The sequence below is a fragment of the Gymnogyps californianus genome, chromosome 2 (genome assembly GCF_018139145.2).
Source record: "Gymnogyps californianus isolate 813 chromosome 2, ASM1813914v2, whole genome shotgun sequence".
In the NCBI taxonomy this organism is placed as follows: domain Eukaryota; kingdom Metazoa; phylum Chordata; class Aves; order Accipitriformes; family Cathartidae; genus Gymnogyps; species Gymnogyps californianus.
Window position 1 is genome coordinate 15,838,685 of NC_059472.1, and position 22,749 is coordinate 15,861,433.

The window sequence follows — 22,749 nt, forward strand, 5'->3', positions numbered from 1 at the left end:
CACAGTAAATGTCATGATTTATGAATGTGTGATAAACTGATTACTGGAAATCTCAGAAGTAAGACAATTTGCCTTTTCTGTTTCTTTCTAAAATAACCCAGCCTCTGGGAATGGGGAATGTTTATGGTGAACAACGAGGACTATATTAAAATATAAAAATATAAATAAGGAAGTGCTAAACGGCCTTTGGAAACACAGCACACAATGCACACACAGTTCTCCCATGTTTTAGGAGGATAGACATTCCCTTTTTCTGTGAATATCTGAGCATCTCACAGTGGCTAGTGAGTCACCCGATGTGAAGCAGGGTAATTCTGGTAGGCCCAGTTTGAAGAATGAGAAAGGAGTCACTGAGAGTTAAGCACCTAAATATGTACCAGACTCCGGGCTGGAGATGAAAGCAACCACAAAAGGTTGTGAGCACTGCTGCGTTCGCTGTTGCTGCACCAAGATCCCATGCACCTGCTTATTAAGTGAATGTACAGCTCCCAATTAGAGACCCAAACTGCTTATATAAATAAAAGAGCACTGGGGCTTCAGAGTGAGATCTCAAACAGCCACAGACCCATTTTGCTAACTGGCAAAAAAGGCTGAGGCTAGCTGGATATCGCAAATCCAGTGGGCTAGAAGCATGCTGTCCTCTGTTCAAACTCCTACACAGCCTTTAGCTTTCTGGAGTGAGGAGCCTAAAAATAGATACGCTTTGAAAAACAGAGCAGAGATCTTTCTCCCTTTTGGAAGAGAGCTGCTGTGGGACAGTGCTCCTTTTCATTATTATTTATTATTCAGCTCAGTGGTTAGTACACTCATTCAGGATGTGGGTGACCCAAGTTCAGTTCCTTCCTCTGCCTGAGGGGCTGTAAACTCACATCTTATACTTCCTTGGAGAGTGCCATAACCACCAGCCTATGGACTGTTCTTAGGGTGGGGGACACTCAGTCCATCCTCTTGAAGTGGTTCCTCTTTGCATGCTATCCTCTTTCTCCTGCTCAAGTACGCCATGCAAAACAGAGCAGCTTCAGCAGAAAAGCTTCACAGAGCCCTTCTCTTCCCATCGTTTCTTCAAATTTAGCCTGCAGCCTAGAGTTGAGATTGATTTCCTGAAAAGTGGGAGGTTTGAGTTTGATTCCCCTTGGGCTGAGGGGTAAAATATATCTTCCATGTTGTGTGCAAGCACTCTGATCACTTAGCCATAAAGGATAAGACTAAGGATGTATAAAGGACAAGCCCTTTGGGGGATCGAGCTCTAAATGACTTTCCAGTGCAGGAAAATTTGTGGTCAGAACCCCAGTGACAAGACTGTCCAAGTGTACAGATACAACTGTATTTCAAGAAGCAATGCATCATCTGTAAAGGCACACATTTTGCTCTTGCCGTCTAGGAAGCTAATACTTTAAGACAAGCATTTTCTAGATTCAAAATTACCGTACTGGTTTAAACTGGAAACACACACACTGTATTTTGCCTATTGCCCTGCTATATAGATCTGTAGATGGGACGTGCTGCATGATAACTTCTTTGAAAATCTTCCCCTATGTGGCACTGATCCTACACTACTCAGGAAAGAGCATTTCTAAGCATCAAGTATGAGGCTGAGGAGGGGCAGACTCTGATCCCAGATACCATTAAGGTAGCCTAGATTAGAGAATTTCAGTGTGGTCATCCTGGGTTAGTCGAGGTACATCTGACAGCAGAATGAACGTCTACTCCAAGAAACAAAAATCAAAAAGATTTTAAGAAAAAGTACTTGCTAGCTGGGATAAGTCCAGGGTCCACACTAGAGTCGACTCAGCTTCAGCACTGATTTGAGGAAGAGAAAACTCAACCCTTCCCAGTGCTGTGGTCACCCTGCTGCTCCTCAGGGATCAGAGCACAGCCCAGCATGGGCAACTGGGGGTGGCAGCCAAAAACCTCAGTCCCTGCTTGCTGCAGCATAGAGGCCAGGAAGACTTTGTGCATGGGAGTTTGCAGCACCAGGAAACAGCCTGTTGGACTTCTACTGGCAACCTGCTGGAGCTCAGTCCGGAGCTTAGGAAATCAAAGACCCTAATCTGTACTTTATCTCCTGACTGCACTCAGAGTGAATGAATCCTCATTTCCAAGGAGCATTGGCCCGCCAACTGCATGAAAGCTTCACTATGTCTGGGAAGCCATGCGTGGATCAGACACAGTCCACTTGAAAGTTAGATAACTTTTCTTACAACCCTGAGCAATTACATTGAATTGCTCTGTCTCAAGCATACCTGCTGCTCTTAAACTACCCAATTACAAGGCTTAGAGGAGATGGATTTTTTATCATGTAAACAAATGCAGAAGACAGCACAATATGCCAGAGAGACCGGGCTTCTTCATTGTTTTTAAATACCTTTTTCTCTGATGGCTTGCGCTGTTATCTGCAGACTGTCCCTAAAATAAGGGACACATCTAATTGATGGCTGATGCCCAGTGTAGTTAATATTGGTTGAACTGCTGTTTTAATGAACCAGGGTGCAGCTGATAAGCTTTTGGGCAACTTACCCAGCTTGTTAAAACAGTGATAAATAGTGTAGCACTTGTTGAAGCCAAATGAGGTTGACTTCTTAAGGTAGCTGAGGCAAAGCCAAGTGCAATCTAATCCAAGCCCTGATCTATATCTTATTAGAAAGTTTGAAGATCTCTGATTATCATAGTTTGAAATTGCTCTTGATAAGGGTCCGCATACTGTGAAGTTATAGGCCTGTTGTGCCCACCACATTTATAACCTCATCAAGGTAAGGTTACATTTTTTTTCTTTTTCTCGCTTCATGAAGAAGTCTCTAGGGGATCATTTCCAAGCAATCAAATCTAGTTACTTCATACAATGGTAGGTGAAATTAGTGCAAAGTAACAGGAGTTAGATTAATGTGATTTCAGGAAATAATCCATAAAAATCTTATGAGGCCTTTAGCAGGTTGTAAATTGGATTTTAGGCACAGGGAGAGAGAAAGAAAACGAAAAATCCTGAACAAAATAATCAGTCACTAATGAGAAGCACTAACATTTTAACACTTCATGCTGAAATAAAATACCAGAGTAAAAAACATAAAATTGACTAACAGTGACATTTTTTAATGGCATGAATAATTAAAATTGTGATTATAAATGTAAATAAATGCCTTCTGGTTTTCTCACCAAACAATTAATCCATGCATCATCAAAGAGCTGCAAATCAATAAAAAAAAGAGATGGAAAGAAAAGAAAAATGTCTGTTAAACAGTTGCTCATCTCATCCCTGCAATGGGGAACTGATTTTTTTCATAATCTAAGCACGAATTGTCACCATGTATTGATAAAGATTTGTAAGTAGGGAGTAACAGGTTTGGTGCCTTCAGTTTGAGGGGTGACCAGCTTGTGCTAATTAAAAAGAACTTATTTTCAAGTATTTTCTACATTTTCTGGAACCCCTTTAGTCCTTCTTTCACTGGGAATGAGAAATAAATTTTTGAAAAATTGCGTACAATCCTATGTTATAGCTGCTTTATGAGTAGGTCAGGACAGAGTAAGAAATGGCTGAATCAGCTTGGGATTTTGATCAAAGCACATCTTTTCTGATATACTCCAGACAGCTTTCTTATCTAGAAAAAGTCCTTGGTATCTTACTGAAAGTGTCTCACCAGAGAAGTAAGAGAATGGCTGACTGAATTTCATCCTCTCAGCACCGGCATTTAGGAAAAGAAACGTCCTGCTTTAAAATGTGGGTCGCTTCTCTGAGCAGCATGTACGGGAAACACAAAGAAAGAAGGAGCTCTTTGGCTATGCCTTCATCAGCAAATTAAACAGACCATGGGCTTCTGGCCAATTTTCCTGACGTGCATGCATTCGTATGGCTAAATTATCTTTCTTCTTCTCCCTAAAAAGCCTGGCCTTATCCCTACCATTTGTTGGGGTTGATCCCTGACCTGTGCTACCCCCTAACAGTGTGCTGGCATTGGGTGGTGTAGTGATAGCTGGTACAGGTCAAAACTGTGCCAGGGTGCACCAACACATGAACAGTGACGGTGATCTTGAACCACAGCTCTGGGATCTCTTATTTTATTGCCATACATGGCTGATATAACTACTCTGTACTGATTGTAGATGTCCAAAAGTTATCTGTCTAAGGCTTACCATCTCATTGTGGAGTCCTTTTATACAGAAAAACTTATTTGCAGGTGGTGATGAATGTCTTCCATAGATGGGCAACTAAAGAAGATGAAAGGAACCATCCTTTCTCTCCTTTGACTATACAGAAAGCCAATATGCCCAACTTCATTTTAGATATCTAACTTTAGATACCTCACATTACAGGAGATGAACCCCATTACGTCTGTCCTGAAATGCGATTTCTTGAAAATTCATGGACCATGAAAATAAACTAAGACCCAAGTTTTTTGAGATTTGCAGAAGTCTGTGTTTTTGTCATCGTCTTTTAATCAAGAGGAACGGTCATTAGAAGGGAAATCCTTTCATAGAGGCCCTGAGCTTTTTTTTGTAGCCCTGTAGGAGTTAGAGCAGGAGTGTAGAGTAAGAGCTTTTATCAGCTGTAGAAGCTGTGCCAAGCAAAGGCAGGGAAGAGGAGCTGGTGGCACAGACCTCCACGTTCGGGGTGGCCTGCTGAGCTCCTGCCCAGGCGAGGCTTGCAGCAGGGCCGTGCTCCGACTGAGGACCAGAATACACATAAATCTGACCCATTCGTGAGAGCAGATTCCACCTGCAGCAAACGTTTGGGCCAGGTGGTGATACAGGCTTTCAGGTATGCTTATTTATTTCTCATTCGGCCTCATCTACCCACCAGGGCTTTACTGGTGCATGGTTCATCTGGGAAGGATGATTTTGTTATATAGAGAGACATTCAGTAAAGACCTTTGGGAGGATTTGATTGTAAGGGTATAAAATTGATTTCCTTTCCCACACAGGAGTAACTTTCTGAAGATATTAGATGTACACTTTATACCAGGATAACCGTAACCATACCAGAGAAGGGAAGGAAGGGTTATGCAGTTCATTTGCTGGGTTAGTATATCCTGAACAGCATTTCCCTTCATCTCCAGGTGTTTATGGATTTACTGTTCACAAAGAATGACATTAATATCTGAATGCCTGGAGAATCAGCAGAGCAGGTGCAAAAGAGACTAGCTGAGCCCTCATGAGATCTGGACGTTGCAGAGGTCTGCACGTTGCAGAGGTCTGCACACAGTGAGGGATGCCGGTCTGCTAACGAGGGAAAGGTGCTGAGCACATCGTTGAAAGTTTTTAGTAACTGAATGCGTCACAGTACAGGAAGCTAAATAAACTAGCTGAGAATTATAGTAATGGACCTAAATGCTGGCTGGCTGGCTGTTTAACAGAGTTTTATGAAATTATTAGAGAAATCCTCTCCTTTCTTTCCTCTGTGTTGGAGGAGATCTGGTTCTAGCTAGAAGTTGGGAAACCAATTTTCAAAGTCCCTCTGCTGCCCTCCAATCTTCTGAATGAGGAATGGTTTTCTTGGGGAACAGGGGCACAGAAAACACCACTGGGCCAGAGCTGAGCCACAAAATTAGCATCTTCTTGATGAAATCCATATCGCTGCCAGCCAGGTGGAGCATTGCACTGGGGACCATCTGCCAGAAAGTTCCCGCTGATCGCAAGGGCCCTCTTGAAGACCAGAAAGGGGATTTGGATGCATGCAAGAAAGGAAGGATAGAGGAACAGAATGTAATCTGATTAATCTGAGCCTAGGAAGGAGACAAGAGTGAAAGATGTCAAATAAGCTGAGTGCTGTGAGAAGGTAACACAATATTATCCCAACAGATTAAGGAAGGAAGGCTATGGCAAGCTTCACTGATAAGATGGACAGCTGCGTTTTTCTGAGTCAGGAGGATTTGGGACACAAAACTGAAAACATCAAGGCCAGTACCATACCCTCAGCCTGCTCTCCCATTTCTCATTTTATTCCAGAACTGCTAGCCTTTCAAGTAACTTATTTTCTGGTGAGGTAGGAGTTTAGCCTTCAGAAAAGCTGTTTAACTGCAAAATATGAGAGGATAGATAATTGAATTTTCCAGTTTAGATTTGATCTAATTGTATGAGTTGGTTATAATGTGAAATGGCAGAAATTTCCAGAAGACACAAAGAAGCTTTCATGCTAATTTAAAATTAAAAAGGCAAATTCTGAAGACTTTTGGGGGCATTGTTATTTTGAGGAAAGAATAAAAAAGAATCTGCAGGGAATGTTTTTAGAATAAACCAGGTGGAGAATGTAATTTGCAAATAAAAGAAACTATGCAAGAACACTGGAGCCATAAGTCCATGAGTTATTATATCTGGCATATTTTGTGATGCCCTTATTTTCCAAGGGGAAAAAGAGTAACAACAGCTCTTCCTTTCATTTGTACCGCTCCAGTGAGGAACCTTAAGCTGTGGACTTTTTCAGAATAACACACATTTTCTACTGGGCAGGCAGATTGCATGGGCAGAGCACTTCTGTCCATGTAGTTTATATGAGACTGGAATTTATTAGCGCAGTGTTTTTAAAGTGCAATAAAATGCAGCACTCAGATCTCTCTGGGGATCTGTATTATGTAGAGTGTTGCGACTTAAAAAGAAGTGCTGTCATATTGTACTGTACCACCCAACTTGCAAGAGCAACCGTGTTTAGGTAGTTAAAGGAAATCCTTTGGCATCTGGAGGAGAGTCCCTGTTTCCCAGCAGACCAAACCTGCCGCACAGCTGAAAGAGGACTCTTCCTAACCAAGGGAGTGATCCACCTGCCTGAAAAGCTTGACATTCCCCAGCCAAGTGTTGGATGTCCTCTTCTCAAAAAGTGCAGGGGAGGAGGAAATAACACAAGCAACTCTTCTCTGCTGGCAGTGCTTCAGCTACTGAAAGGTAGACGTATATAATACCCGTTTGAATGAGAACTGTCCTGAACTTTCCTTCTAACCTCAAGGGTTTATCATCTGAGTGGCTTGCCCCAGTCAGTGAGGTGTGCTGCTAGAAGCCAGGTCACACTGCTGGCTTCTCAGTCAATCCCTGGGGCTCTGTGACAAACTGGTGGCACGTTCCTCTCTTCCCCTGCATCAGAAGAAAAATCTCCTTGGATAAACTGCCTGTGTGCAAAAACGAAGTTGAGGTTTAGAGCCACTCTAGATTGCAGTGGTATTGAGTCTACCTGGATGACATCCATGCGGTGGAGGGTTGCTCTGGACGTGCACAATTTATCTGTCCTGGATGAATCAGTACTGTATTCGGGGCTAGGCTTCCGAAGTCCTATGGTGGCTCTTCCTTCAGTTCTACCTTTCCGGTTTTAGCTTTACCTGAATAGAAGTAAACTATTATTAAGACAGGGAAAGTTGTGTTTGGAGAATTCCAGTCTAAAGAATTTCAACGAGTATCAAAAAATAGGCATGTTATTTGGAGAAAATCTATTTGTGAGCTAGTTCCTGCTCTGTAATTGCCCTGAAATAAGTAGAACTTACCAGTGTTGAAGATCCTGTTGTTCTGTTTGTACTGTGTTGTCCTGTTTGAAGATCAAAAATTATTTTTGGTCGAAAGCTGAACATTTTTTTCCTTTTTCCTTTAGAAATATTGAGGTGGTTAGTTGAAGTGTTTCCTTTGTGAAGATGGATTTTTTTCATTTTTTTACAGTTCTGCTACTAACTGTGATATTCTAATATAAATACACATATATAATATATATGTATATATATGTATTAGTGGCTGACCTTGATGAAATGAAGCTGCAGCCAAGAGGTTATTTAGGTTAGCTTTGCTTCAGCTGTGTCTGCCTTGGTAGGTTTGGCTTCGCTTTTTAATGAAAATGCTAAAGAAATAAGATAATGGAGGCTTATTTCCTTATTAAAGTCGTAGTGGAAGAAATGAACTTTCTTCTCATTTACCTCCTCCCTGAGAAACTGAATATTCCTATATAAACCTCTCAGCAGGAAAGCATTTAGAAAACCTCTGTCCTGGACCCTAGTTTTTATTTGTTAAGGAACCCTGGAGATTTCACTTAACTTTATCTCTATATCGCTTTCTACCCTTCCTCTCCCTCACCTATTTTACTGAGTTCTCCAAGTAGAGAATATCTGCCAGCATGCAGCATATATCCAGCATATATCGTAGTCTTAATTAGTGTATTCTTGCATTTTCCTTTGGCAAATATGTGTCGGAAAGTAGGCATAAGTTTGCTTTTATTGGTGACTGTGTGAGTGGTTTTGTGTCACTACGGGCTGTGATTCATTCTCCTTGTCAAATTTAGCTGCAGCAACTGAAGAGGAAGTGTGCATAAGTGGCTGCATAAGTTTGTCCTCTCAGCCTTTTGAGCCATAATAACTGAAGTCAGTGGAGATCAAGGAATCCGACCCTTTTAGCGATTGCCCAAGCTAGTGTGGATCCACTGTAGGGGAATTTCAGAAATTCCTCTTTTGAAAGGATTTGTATTAGGATTCTAGTTTTATTGCAAGCAATGGTGAGGGAGCCAGTATCTTTTTCTGTGCTTACATCCCTGTGTGTCTCAGAGAGCACAGAATATCAGAGCAAACGAAGATAAGTGTTTTATATTAATTCCTTCTCCTGGCTCTGTGAGCTCCAGAAGATAAGGATCATAGGAGGTATGAGGACATTTCCCCCATTACACTGTAAGCCCAAGCATCCAGTTACGCTGTTGTCAGTTTTCACCTTCCTCTGGAGTATCAGGTACTGGCCCCTGTAAGATACTGGGTATGACAGGGCAATGGCTATATAAGTTTTATCTTCTTAAATTCCTCTTAGTTATCCCTACTGGCGTATAGTGGCCAAGTATAACGAATAACATCGTACAGTGATGGCATACCAATCTTTATTGGACTCGTTTGAACTGTTAGATCTTTTAATTGTCATCAGTGTGCGAACATGGTATATAATAACACCTGTTCAAGGAAGTATGAGTAGGTGTCAATTTCAGTGTTCTATTAATATATTTGGGAATTAATTATATATTCAGAACACAAAAAAACCCCATAAAGGCTGTACAGTTATGATGTAAGCATGTCAGGAAGCAAAAATAAAGATAAGAATTCAGCTGTAACGCTAACTTGTCCATAAGGAAGCAAAATCTTAATATGTGAAGCATCAGGCAACCTTAATAGTATGTGGCTTTACCAGCTGTTCCTGTAATTACAATATGGAATTTCGCACACATTAATGGTAAGGTTTTAATAATCTAACCAGAGAAACAGAAAACACTATGGACATGACTATATTTATACAGAATCAAAAATGAAATTGTCTCAAACTTATTTAACCTTCCCTTCTCTGCCAACAGCAACAATAACAGAAAATCATCTGTGTCCTGAGGTTAAATACTCAGTCTTTCAGCCTGAAATGTGAATGTTTTGGCAGTGCTGTAAGTCTATTAAAGGAGAAGTTTTGTTTGAGATTGTTTTGGAACCCAAGCTATTTGGAGCTCTATTAGGCCCCATTATAATGGAGGAGTGTGTGGGCAGATGTTCAAAAGCAACAAGGTTGCCACATCTTACCAGGGTATTGCTCACCAGCTGAGCAATGGTAACTGGCTAGTTACACAAACTTACCCTCCCTGGTTGTAAAGTAAAACCTATTAGCTTAAATAATGAGTCATTAAACCAAAGTAACTCATCGCTTTTGCTTGTATGCCCATAATCACAGACTGTGCTGGAGCTTAAGTTTTAACTGCTAGGCACTATGGGTAAGTTTTCAAAACATTTCAGAGTGATTTAGTGTCTAAAGTCATAGTTTCAAAGGTGGCATGGGGGTTTCACTGGCTCCGAGTTTTAGGTCTCCCATGTCTAAGTGTCCATACCACGTTTGAAGAGGGGACCTCGTCTTTCTCAAGAGGGAGCTCAAGTCACTCAGACCAGGAGGAAAGTGATGAGAAAATGCCCTGAGGTTGCTTGCAGGGAAGGGAAGAAGTAGAGGAAATGATGCAGAGGATCCTGACCAACTTGTGTGGTTGGTGAACTTTGTGGAAAGATCTGGGGAGTCTCCAGTTTCTCATTCAAGGGAGAAATTCACCCAACATTTCCCCTGCTTTGTTATACCACAGCTTTGGTTTCTAAATCATTCAGACACTGGAAAATGCTGTCCTAAATGTCCACTCCTACTCATTAAAATCAGTGGGCATCAAAGATTTTTGGTGGGAATGGCAGAGAGGGCCCTTACGAAGTTGCACTCCCCTTGCTTGTGACATGAACAGAGCCCGTTGTGTGAATGTGGTGTTGTGTTCATTCCAGGGCCATCTATTATTCTCTGGGTAACAGAAAATACCATTTATTTCCATTTATGCAGACCATAAATCAACATGATATTAGCAGCATGTGATCTAATGCTGCACAGTGTGCATCAACATGAGAAGAACAAATCTGTTCAAAGTTTTGGAACACTTAAATGTCCCTTTTTCACTCCCTTTTTCTCCTTCCCATTGTTTTAAAACCATTTAAATAAGACCTTCTACAATCATAACAGGGTGGGCTTTTTCTCTCTGGGGAAGAAGCAGCATTGCTGGAAACTGCTCTCTTCTAGTTTGCAGGGGAGGAAGCTTTTTAACATCTCTCTGGTTTTCTATTATCAGGAGGACAAGTATGTTGCAAATCAACCTCCCAGATGTGGCAAAAAATGATGACATTTAATAACAAACCACGGTATCCAAATTGGGAGGTTTTCAGTTATATCCGGGTTTTAATACTGTGAATCCATCTACTACAAAATAGGAGAGAATAACGTCTGGTCATTGGTGTCATTCATTGATCACTAGCTGCTCTTGCTTAAAGAGGAACATATTTGGATGGCTATGAGATTAAGGAGCCAAAGTTAACACCCTGGTACTTGAGAGACGACATAGTACCTGCTCCAGGATGTGTATACCTGATGGCTCCAGAGACCTCCAGTGAGATTGCTCCTCCCATCCCAAAATGAGCAGGCTCTGTGGAGGTGCAGGATGACTTGAAAGATCACTAACTAACTCCAAACCAGTGTGAGCTCGGACTTAGCATGTGCTAGCAGGGCTAAGGCCAGGTCTATGTTAGGGACTGAGCTTCTCCTTCCCATACTGTCCCGGGAACCACACATATCTGCATGGCTTGACTGTTTTCTAACTGGATATAGAGGGATGGGGTCCCTCTCCCAATTGCTCTGTCTCTTGATAGCTCTGAAAGGAGGCAAAAGTCTGGTCTTGACTCAATGCTGGAAATAGTGCAAAGAGTTTTGAGGGAAATCTGCTTAAAATGTTGATTGAAGAATAAGAAGGTGCTTAGTGCATGCCCAGGAGATGGGGAGTTGTATAGCAGAGGGGCAATGGGGAGGAAAGGACAACGGCATCTTGTTGGTATCTGCATCGACAGAGTATCATAGTGCATGTAATTCTCTTTCCATGGCATGAAGAGGTAGAACAGTGCTATCAACAATTTACAAGTTGCCCTACACAGTGGAGGTTATGTGATATGCTTAAGGGCTTACAAAGACTCAGGCAGAAGAAAGACTGAACCAGAAGCTCCTCAGTTCTCTCAGGACAGCTTAATCACTTGGTCGTTCTTCATTTCTGGAGGATGTGGGTAATGCTACACACTTTTCTTGGAGCATCCATGTACCTTAAGACACCATTCTGTCAAGGGAGCTCAAAAAAATTTTCTTTTTGACTGCTTTCAGGTGGATGATGATACCAAAGAGATAGTTAAGTATTTCATAGCAGATAAGAGGGGTTTTTATTATTGATCTTTATGTGAGCTTGAGAGTGCCAGTGAACAGAAAGTCCTGATGTACCAGGAGCTGTACACATAATGAGGTGACTTGACAAATATACAAGTGCATACATTTATAGCACTCCCTAAATAGGCTTCCTTAATCTCACTGAAATGTATTTAATCAAGACAACCCAAAAAGACTTCTATCGTCCTTTAATTCTGGCTAATAAAATCCACTTTATTTCTCTGGTAATGCTTTCTATTTCATTCCACATCATTCTTTAATATTCACAGCAGGGTGAAGGGTTCATATCGTTGTTTCAGCTAATTGGTACTGCAATAAAAGAATATGAGACAGAAAAAGATCCTCGAGGACAATGTTGTAAAAAGAGCATCAGGGCAAAATCTCTAAATGGGCATGCCTGGTACAAAACACCTGTAGCCTTTAATTTAGTGCCTCTCCAGCTCCTCCGGCATGCTCCAAAGGGAGATTTAAAACATCCTCATCGTACTTGGCTGTGGGCAAGTTCTCCTCCTGGTACTTGGTGCACACCAAATGCAGCTAAATAGATATTCTGTGATTTTATGGGACACACGGGGAAGGATGAGGTCTTAAGTTTGCACCTCCTCTTCTGTGTTAGATTTTCTGAACTGATCCCACAGGAAAAAAAACATTGAAAATCTTGGTGCTAACTTAATTTTGAGTCTAGCTGCTGTATGTTTCTGACAGACACAGAACAGGCTCCAATAACAAGAAGGCTGACAAAACCCAGTCAATTCTTCATGATTCTTCTGTCCTTACTGATGGCCCTGTTGGGCTTCCAAAGACCCATAAGCCTTTTCCTGACATTTCCAAGTGCAGAAATCTTGTCTGGCAAGAGTTTAAGAATTCTGGAAATTTACCTGTCATTTTCTTGGGTACTTTTTGCCCATGCAATTCATGCATGGTAGGTCTGACATACACTGATCTCATGGCACGCGGTCACATAGTTCTATCTAGAAATCTTGTACGTAAATAGACTGGGGAGACACAAGAGCAGCAAAGCATGGGTTTTCTATCTTTCCTCTAATACTCTTCCCACAGTGGCCTAAAGTACACTGGAGGCTAAGCTAATCAGAAAGAGTCAACCCTTTTGTACACTGGGAGACATATTTTTTCCCTTGGGAAGATCTCCATCTTTCAGCTGAGGTAGTTGGACTGCACGGTGGGACTTCTTTGAGCCTCAGTGGCTGGATGGCATAGCTGAGGTCCCGAAGTAAAACAGAGCCTTTAACCCAGACAGTCATTAACTGTCAGGAAACACCTAATCTGGATGTCATTATTACTATTATAAACTGTGAAAATATTAAAAATGTAAAGAGAAGAGAGATATCACCTTTCTCTGTGTTGAAACATTAAAATCTTGTCTCTCAATTCTATGTTGGCATTTTCTTTTTTTTTTTTAAAGTAATCTGATCTTCCAGTTAGAAGAATCAGTCTTTTCTAGTAGTACATACTACTTGTAGCTTTTGAGAATTTATAAATGCAAGTGTTACCCTGGCAATCTTAGCTACAGGTGGTGCAACTGTCTTTGCCTAGTCATTTCCATATTTTTTTTTCCTTTTTTTGCTAAAAGCACATATGTTTTGCCTCCATTGACCAGGACAATGGTAAAAAAAAATTAGTTCAGTGGCCTAAGGAGTCTGGATTGCTGAAATCTGCTTGCAGCTAACACTTTGAGGAATACTCAAGTTGAAACAAGCACCAGTTTGCTGATTGATTCTATTATGGTTAGGGTACGACCCTTTATTTCTTACTTTCTTATCAGACAAATGTGGATTATAATATTTGAAGCATAGATTACACTTCTGCAAGGTGTTTTGATCTGCATTTGTAATGAGGGAAATGTGAAGAGCTAATGGCAGCTGAATAATCACCTCAGACTCTCAACATGACTTGCGCTGCTGCTGCTATGTAGCTCTCGCTGCTCTCCCCAAAGGACAGAAATGAATCAGCTCTGGGAGGACGTGCGCCATCTTTTCTGTGACAAAGCCTGCATTCCCCATCATGTTACCACACTGATACAAAAAGACGTCTCAAAAGCTGTCTCAAGATGTATTCTCGCTCCTGACAGATGCAAGCGTGGTGATAGGACCTTATTAGGAAATGTTGAGAGAAATAAGATGGTTGCTTGAATTGGTGGTAAACTGATTTTGGACAAGTAGCAATATGTTTTACACATGTGGAGCTGGAGTGTGCAACTCACTTTCCTGGGATATTTTTCAGGCCAAAGGTTTAGCAAACTCAGGAAAGACTGGACATTTATGTGGATGAGAAGGTCGTCCTGGGCTGCAATAGAACCAGCATGAAAAGTACACAGGCTGGAGATAATTCATAAGATAAAGCAATTTATAATGGTATTAAGGTTGTAAACTTTGTGGGAATGGAGTTTTCTGTGTGTGCCAGGGATTTTCTTGCATCTTCTTGCAAAACATAGAGTATTGACTGCTGTTTTGCATCATTGCATTTGGTAATATAAACCCTAGTCTGACAGTTTCTTCTATGCTTTCATACCTTTAAGCTTTGGGTGTTGAAGAAAGAAGTTTTACAGGCATCCAAAAGAGCTCAGATACTAAAAAGCTCTTGTGTAGACATGGCAAATATGTGACTTAAATTGTGTACTTGAAATTTACAGTAGGAGTCAGATAACTGTTGCAATCTGGCACAGGGTTGGGGGAAAAGTGTGCAGAAGGAGGTGTGGAGCAACAGTTACGGAACAAAAATGTTAATCCCGAAAGCAGTTTAAAAGCTTTTCTGCTAAAGAAAATAGCTGATGTGAAAATCAAATGGTAAATCTGGTAAAATGGTAAAAACTTTGTCACTGTTGTCCATGAAAAGATACATGCATTGCTCCTATTAGGGACTTATCCTTTGTGTTCGTGAAATCACAGACAAGGAGTGTATAGCAATAGTAAAGACTCCCATGACTTCTGATATAAGCAGCATGAAAATGACTACGTCTCTTCTGGAAATAAGCAGGATATAGGAATGAACATGGCAGCTGGGACAAAACTGTAAGTCTAGTCGTGTTACAGAACAGTGAAAGAAAAACACTGCTTGAAGGATGCAATCATTCGTGCACTATGAAAGGATACCTCTTGACCTTTAGGCATTCATTTCCTTAATATGTTACCAAACATTATTGCTAAGCAGACTTTAAACAGGCAAAGAAACAGATATAGTATATAACCTGAATATTACAATGAGCGGGGTGGAGGTCTGGGAGGTGAAGGGAATGGAAATGGGGTGTTGGTGCTCCTTGGCTTCAGCAGAGGGAGGAAGGTGAGGGTGAGGAGAGGTATAGCAGTGCAGGCTGTGGCCATGCTGTTACTTATTTTGCAGTGGCAGCCCTCAGGCTAGAAGTGTGACCCCAATGTGTGTTTGCGCCTAGAGATGGAGCGAGAAGGCAGGCTCAGCCCTGAAGAACTGAAGGCTTAGCCTTCGAGAAAATACAGTCTTCCTAAAGGAAGTTTTAAGAAACAACTGGCAGTACTAATGCCCAAAGCACTGAGTTAGATAGTGCTGGGAAGTCTTTCAGGATGTAGAAGAGAGGGAGACCCATATCTTAACCTCTCTTTGGGGTCTCCAAATACCAAATGTGATGACCAGCACATGCTTCATTCTCCTTATTGCTACAGTATCTTCAGAGTCTTCGAACCTAGTTCGTAAGCCTAAACTTCCCACAATCTCCAAAAACTCAGCTTTCTGTGCCTATCACACAAATTGGGCTGTGAGTATCTTGACCTCTGTGGCTTGCCTTGCTGCATTGGGCCCGGGGTGAAGCAGCCGTACACGGCTCCTGCCCACCATGTGTTTGCCAGCCATAGACCTCCTCTGGAAGCTCAAGGTTCTCATTCACTTCCCAATAATCAGTAACTGCTGGGGAGCAGGGGGAAAGCCTGCTTGGGATGAGTTAGCAACTGCCATAAAAGTATCTGTAAACTGCATTGGGACCATTAAAGACCCTTTGTCCAGAACTCCTGAATATATTTCCAGAGCTGAAGAAGTACAAATGTGTGTTAAAGCCTTCTTTGTACTCTGTGATAAAAGCTTCTCTGGATGCAAGTAAGAATCAATTTCTTAGTGTATAACCTAACAAAAGGTGCTTTAAAAGGCAAGGAAATACAATAATGCAGAAAACACCACAAGCCGTGATCATAATCTAGTTTCATTTTGCCTTTACTCACAACTATTTTTCCTCCAGCTTCAAACTTTGGCATTTCCTAGATGTGGACTTTAGAGCCAAACTTCGCTAGTGTGAACCTATCTCTAGTTTGAGATATTTATGGTGATGTTGAAATCTTACTGTACTAGTGAATGAACGGTAGCGTATTTTGTAGGAATAATGAAATCTCAGCAACATGAGACCTCAATAAAGCACATTGTTGTTAAATCTTTGCTGACTGCTGTTTCTACGTGTGAATTATAAGGTGTGCGGATAAGCGAAGTGCGAATTAATGAGGTTTCGCTGTGCTGAAATGAAACTGTGGTGGGACATGAGCTAAGAAATATGGTGTTACTTACTATTTTGTATTCAAGAAATTATGTTTTTTGAGCAGCTGCCAGTCAGAGCATGGGTGGCTACACTGAGGGCATCTTTGAAACCTTATTTTGGTATGCATATTCCTGGGGGAGATTTTTATCCATCAGTTTTATTCTCATTAACCAAAGAGAAGGCTGAATAAGCTAAATATCTATTAAAGCCTAGGAGAAAAAGACCCAGGAGCAGGAAGCTTTCGGGAAGCCCTTATCTGCTTGGCGTGCTCAACTAAAGAGAGCATAGGGAAGACCTACTCCCTTCTCTGCTTTCCTTCTGTGGTTTTGCCATGGAGTATCACCCGTATTCCTCTCATTGTTCAACCAACTGCTGGCCAGCGGTGCTGTGGGGCAGGCACAAATACCTCACGTGAGGCAATCTGATTTGCAGTTTGCTCAGTGCCTCCTTAGCTGTCACTGGGATACATTGCATTAGTTGGGCTCGTAGGTAGTGGAAAAGCTCATGACCATGACATCCTGAGCTTGTGTCTGTGTGAGAGGTTGTGTGCAGAGCTTAACCTCTTGACGGAAAAACTCCTTCCCGGTGAACATAAAGGTTTAGTAAGAAGTAACGGATGCTGCTGCACCCTTGCACAGCTTGGAGGTGGATTTCCAGGATAGGTGTCTCACTGTCTTCTCCGGGCTTTCTGTATTGCCGATGATGACTGAGGTGTCCACTAGCTGCTGCAGTCACAGCCATCATTGCAACAGCTTGCTCTCATGGGGAGAGAATTCAGAGGAAACTCAGGGCCAGATCATCAACAGCTTTCGCACCCTACCTCTATCCGTCCTCTGTTCACTGCTTTGCCTCTCCCAGCCTCTCTTTACCTGTGGCAAAGCTGGTCATCATGTTACTCTGCCAATCCTCCATTGCTATCCTTACCACTTCACCACCTGGAGACACCTGTCTGAGCTGACATTGAAGCTTGTAGATCCATTTGGCACAAAAAGCTCTGCATCCTATGAGCAATCTGCAGCTCCTTTCTTCCAGACTGTGTATGTGGAGTGAAACAGAGCCAGGAGCAAAGCAGCTGAAGCGCATTGGCGCTTGCTTAAATATGCTGGTTTAGCTTATATGTACTTATTTGTTTCTTTACAGCGGGACAACCCACCACAGTTGGATTTTTTAGGTGAAGTGGGGCATGAACCATGTTATAGGAGACGACATGAAAGCTTCTTTAGAAGAACACGGGCTGGAGGAACATTTCCCTCCCCGGCAGATCCTGTAGAGGAACTGTTTACTAGTTAAAAGTTTTCCCTCATCACATTTTGCAACGTTGCTCACAATATAGTGACCCTTTGTGCAGAACTGTGATCTTTTTGACTAACTTGGTATTTTCTCTTTGTGCCCATAAGCAATTTTACAGAATATAAATGTACAGGTAAAGCTTTAAAGGAGTCATATGCCATTTTACATGTGTGTTTGTTTGGTTTGGGACATGAGCTCAGGGACAGCGTGGCAAAGGGCCGAGGAAGTGCTGACAGCTCACCCATCCTGTACAAGCATCCCTGAGAAGATGAGTGATCGCCAGCCATGTAATCACCCTTTTGTGCTCTCCTCCCCTTCCCACAAAGTGCACATGCATGCACATGCACAGACACGCTCTTCCACGATGAATCCTCCAAACTTTATTTGGAAAGTAATTTCTCTGTGTATTTCTGTCTGAGTGTTGTTGCTTTCTGTGGAAGCAAAAGGCCAGAGGGTGGCTTGGCTCTGGAGAGGGAGTGGGACAGTGGGAATGCCTTGGGGTCTGCGTTGGTGTTAATGCGTAGCCGAACAGTTCACCTGGCATATGTCTTTGTGATTGCTGGAGTAAGCTTGCAAGCAGATTAGTTTTTGCATGGGTTGTCACTGGAATAAATGCTATCTTTTTTTTTTCTTTGCTTGTTTATATGATCTTCTGTTTTGCTTCCATCAGCTGACTGTGGAGAACGAATTCTGGATTTCCTACCTGGCTTTCTGTTTTCCCATGTAGACATGATACTACCTTCTGGGCGAGGCTATCTGGCTTTAAGATAGACATAAAAGACCAGATGTTTTTAAGAGTTAGGCATTACTTAACCTTAAAAACATTACTACTACAAACTAACTACATTAACCTTAAAAACATTAGATGTTTTTAAGGTTAGGCATAACACAGTTTGTCAGTTGTGTTTATCACAGGTTTTGAAGTTCAGCCAATTCTGGGCAACATCTGAAACAATTCTTTACTACAAAACCAAACTGCGTCTATTTGAATTAAACAGTTTGTGACCTTTTCCCACTGGTCTGCTCTGTTGCTACATTGGTGAGCCCCACTTTCTCTGGATTTGGATTTTGGATGAAGCAGCGGTGTTTGAAAACAGTTTCACAGTGAGCGTGACCGGGTGAGAGTGAGGGCTCTGCTGAAAAGCGATTTTCCTGCCCTTCTCCCCCACCACATTCCCATGCTAACCCATCCTATCCCAATCCCATCCCATCCTGTCCCATCCCATCCCTTGCACGAAGTGAACGCTCATGTGGCAGAGTAGTCAGACAGGTCACAGAGTAGATTCAGATGATTTTTTTTTTTAAGCTTCTTCTGCGCACTAGACAGCTGACAGAGCACTTTACACGTGCTTCAGCTGGCTTCAGCTGCCATCAGACGGCACCCTCAGAAAACTGGCCAGAAGCTGTAGCAGACTGAGCACAAGACCGTACCTATGCATTTCTCATCTAAATGTCAGCCAGTGCTTGAAGTACCAGAAACTTCTCAGGAAACTTATTACTCTTTTCCTCCTAAAATTTCCTGCCCGAAACTATGAATGAGTCAGTACGCAGCCCATCACCCTTTTTGCCATCCCTTGTCAGGTCTTTTTCCTCCTGGCACAGTGCACATGTCGCAGAGTCCTCTCATCTGTGGTACACTCCCCCTGTAGCAGGTAGCACCTATATGGGTAAAGATATGTTCGGCAGAGGTTGCAGGATGAAACACGTGTGGTCTTGTGACATCCCAAAGCAATGCAACCGCTGCAAAGGTTACCAGGCCTGCCAGCACTAAATTACTTCTAATTAATTTTACAGAACTGCAACAATAACAGTGGACTCCTCAAACACTTCTCTGTCTCAAAGACCTTGGCTGACATGCCATAGACAATGCTAATCAGGCATTAAAAGGCACAAGCCAAAGCCATAGAGCTTTACTAGGACCAGAGCTTTCAAACAAGCATGACTCACTTGTCAAGCATGGCTCTCAGCCTGTGGAAAATCCTTCTGAGGGAAGTAGTAGAAACACCGCTTTGGAGACATATAAAGAGGTCCCCAGAGACATTTAAAACTAGACTGGACAAAGCAGTAGAAAGTGTACTGCAGGGAACAATCCTTCATTGGCATGGGGTTTTGGTCTAAATGACCTAATAGGTCTTTTCTGCCTCTAATTTCTATGATTTTATGACTGGAAATAACTCCTAACTTAAGAGGATTTAGGTGGCAGGCATGGGCATGCATTATTTACAGCCGAACCTAAAGTAACTGCTATATTATGGAGTGTGTGAGCAGTGGTGGTGGGTGAGGGATTGTGTAGGTAAAGGTAGAGAGGAAAGCATGGGATTAGGCAGCAGTGGTAGAGCTGGGATAATGAGAATAGTTTTATTTGCAAAAGGGGTACTTTTAATTAGAAGAGATGTATAAGAGTCCTAACTACCATAGGTACCTTTCGATATATTTTACAGTAATTTCCTAGCTTGTTGTCGACTTTTTTAACATTTTCAGACACTGGCAGTGGTTGTTTTGAAGGCATATACATGAGAATGTTTAATTTTACTTTCTTTGAGAGAACATTGCAGGGCTTCCTCTGATAGCGGCTGAGCTCCCACAGCTCTTAAGCTCTTGTTTTGCATATTTGGGAGGGACTGCTAGTTAAAAAGAAGCTGCCGTGCCAAATTGTGACCTACTGATCACGCTCTGGACAAACCAGCTTGTAAATGCATGCAGAGAACGGTTTTCTCCTCTGCGCTTGCCTGCTCCCTTCTTATCAGCTGTTCTTGACATTTACAAGTAATTTTCTCCCTGACGCACTCATGGAGCAGGATTATTTATGAACGCTTCTTTCCTTTGTGTACAGGAGTTGAGGAAAGGGGGGACTGGCACAATGAGGAAAATCTGCGTGTGGCACGTATGCATGTGTGGTCTCAGCTAAGGGATGTGCCCTGACTTTGTGATTATGTGGCCATAACGATTACATAGCTTATTTAATCAAGTAGTATCCACTCTGGTCTCTTCATTTTCTTTATTAAAAAAAGAAAAAAGACATCACTAATTATCAGCTAGACATGTGGAGCTAATTACTGTGACTTTGAGGTTCTGTTTTTTGCTTCCTGACTTTTATGTTATCCCTTTAAATGCTTCTGCTCAAAATGCACTTTTTGTGTATGTGTGGAACTGGGAAACTTTGTAATAGCTAAACTGAAAAGGGAAGTATTTTGATTTCCTGTCTGTTTGTGTGCACATCAACTGAGACACTCCAACGTAAGGATCCTGAAAATGTAGCAGGATTAACTTACAGTAACCTTCCTCACTTCCCCCCTTTTTCTTTGCAAAGGGAGGGAGTGTGGGATCAGGATTTCATGGATGGGACTGAAATTCCAGGGACGTAGAGTCTAGCTCTGATTTTACTGTGATCTTAGGTAAGTCATTTAACCTCTATCTGCCTTAGTTTCTCTTTCTGGGAAAAAAAAAAAAAAATTGCAATCTCTTCTTCAGGCAACTGATGTGACGCTTAATTTGTGTTTGTAAAGTGCTTATAAATCCTTAAATTAAGAATGGAACAGAAGAATAAGTAACTATTAATACCAGTCTCACTAGAATAGGTGTGTTAGCTTACTCCTAGAATTCACTGAAATGTTGGATTTTCCATATGTTGCAGTTTGATTGAACGACCAATCCTCCTCTCCTTCCCTTTAGCTTCATTAACCTGTTCTGAAAGAGGAGAACAAAGAATCAATTGAAATATGTAAGACTGGAAAGTTTAACATACTACAGCACTTAACTACAGTCTGCAGAATATTTAAAGTGTGGTTCCACTCTGAAATTGGCAAGCTGAGGCAATACCTATCCGGAGCATTAAAGCCGTTGGATGCTGCATTTTATTCTGTAGAAACAGAATTTGCAACATTCGATGTTTATTGCCTCTCCATGATTTCTGTATGAGATTTGCTCAGCTGACAAATAAAAGGGGGTAGCTGCCCAAATGTCAGCTATGCCAGCTTGTCCTGAGACCCCAAACTTAAGCTGAGTCTATTCTGTGCATTGACAGCAGTGGTAAATGTTCTGGTATTCAGATTAATTGCTTTCCCAGAGCTTTTCTACTTACCTGTCTTCAAATGCAGTTCTTCTTCTGACCGCCTTCATTGGATCTGCACAAGCGTAAATGAACATAACATAGTGAGCAGTTGTGTGGATGAGACAAAAATGGAAGTTGTGTTAAAAATGCCCGTTTCTGGTCAGACCAAATGGAAACTGTAGGATCCTGCCTCTCCTTTTACAACAGAAATATGTCATTTTTATTGTTACGCGCTTCACCCTGCAAGTTTAATGAAAGTGTCGTGCTTCTGCTTTTTTCTGCTTAGTTCAATTTTATCTCAATTTTGTCCCATTCATCTGCAGGGCTGCTGCCTTTGTGTTTTCACTGCTTGTAATTCATAATCCCTCCTAGAGATTTTGCCCGCAAAAAAAAGACTAGATGCACCTGCATCAGGGAAATACTGAGTTTCAGTCAGTCTTCCAATGTGTTTTCATTGTTCAGCTAGTGTTAGCTGTAGGCAACAACAGTGGAAGGGGCACATTCATAAAAGCTATTAGAATAATTCTCTTACTGCTTTTTCTTTCTTTTCTTCTTAGTTTGTACAGTTTGGAAATCATTATAAGCTACTCTACATGTTTATATACCTACACATTCACATTTTTTATTGGATACATAAAACCTTTCTCCCCTATGTGCATGAATCCATAAAAGCAGCATAAGGAGTGGAAAACACGACAGGTCTGGAGAATCTATGCACGTAAGAATGCTGCAGCCTGGGAGAGGGAGAGAATATACAAATGCTTCTTTCTCAATACATTCCACCTCTTCAGTGATCTTGAGCATAGCACACACTAGAATTGGGTGACAGCTGCTTGTCTGCCATCATTCTTCAAATAGTCAACCCTGTCCTCTGCCACATGGTGCATTTATCTTGGCCACCTACCCACCTCTTCAATATTATTAGCTCTGTGATAATTTATACTGTAAACCGCAAAACATTTCAGTCAAGGGAAGGACCCAGTGCTATTGGAACGCATTTTGACATCCATAGGCCAGGGCAGCCCAAATGTATATTTTCTTTTTCCTTGAGAACAATCTGGAGCTCTTTTTTTTTTTTTCTTTTTCCCTTTTTTTTTTGATTGGTGTTAACTTAAAAGACACAGTTGCCAATTGCTCACTAACATTGCATTTCACTAAAAACCTGACATCACCTAGTGCCAAACCTGGGATTTTCTAC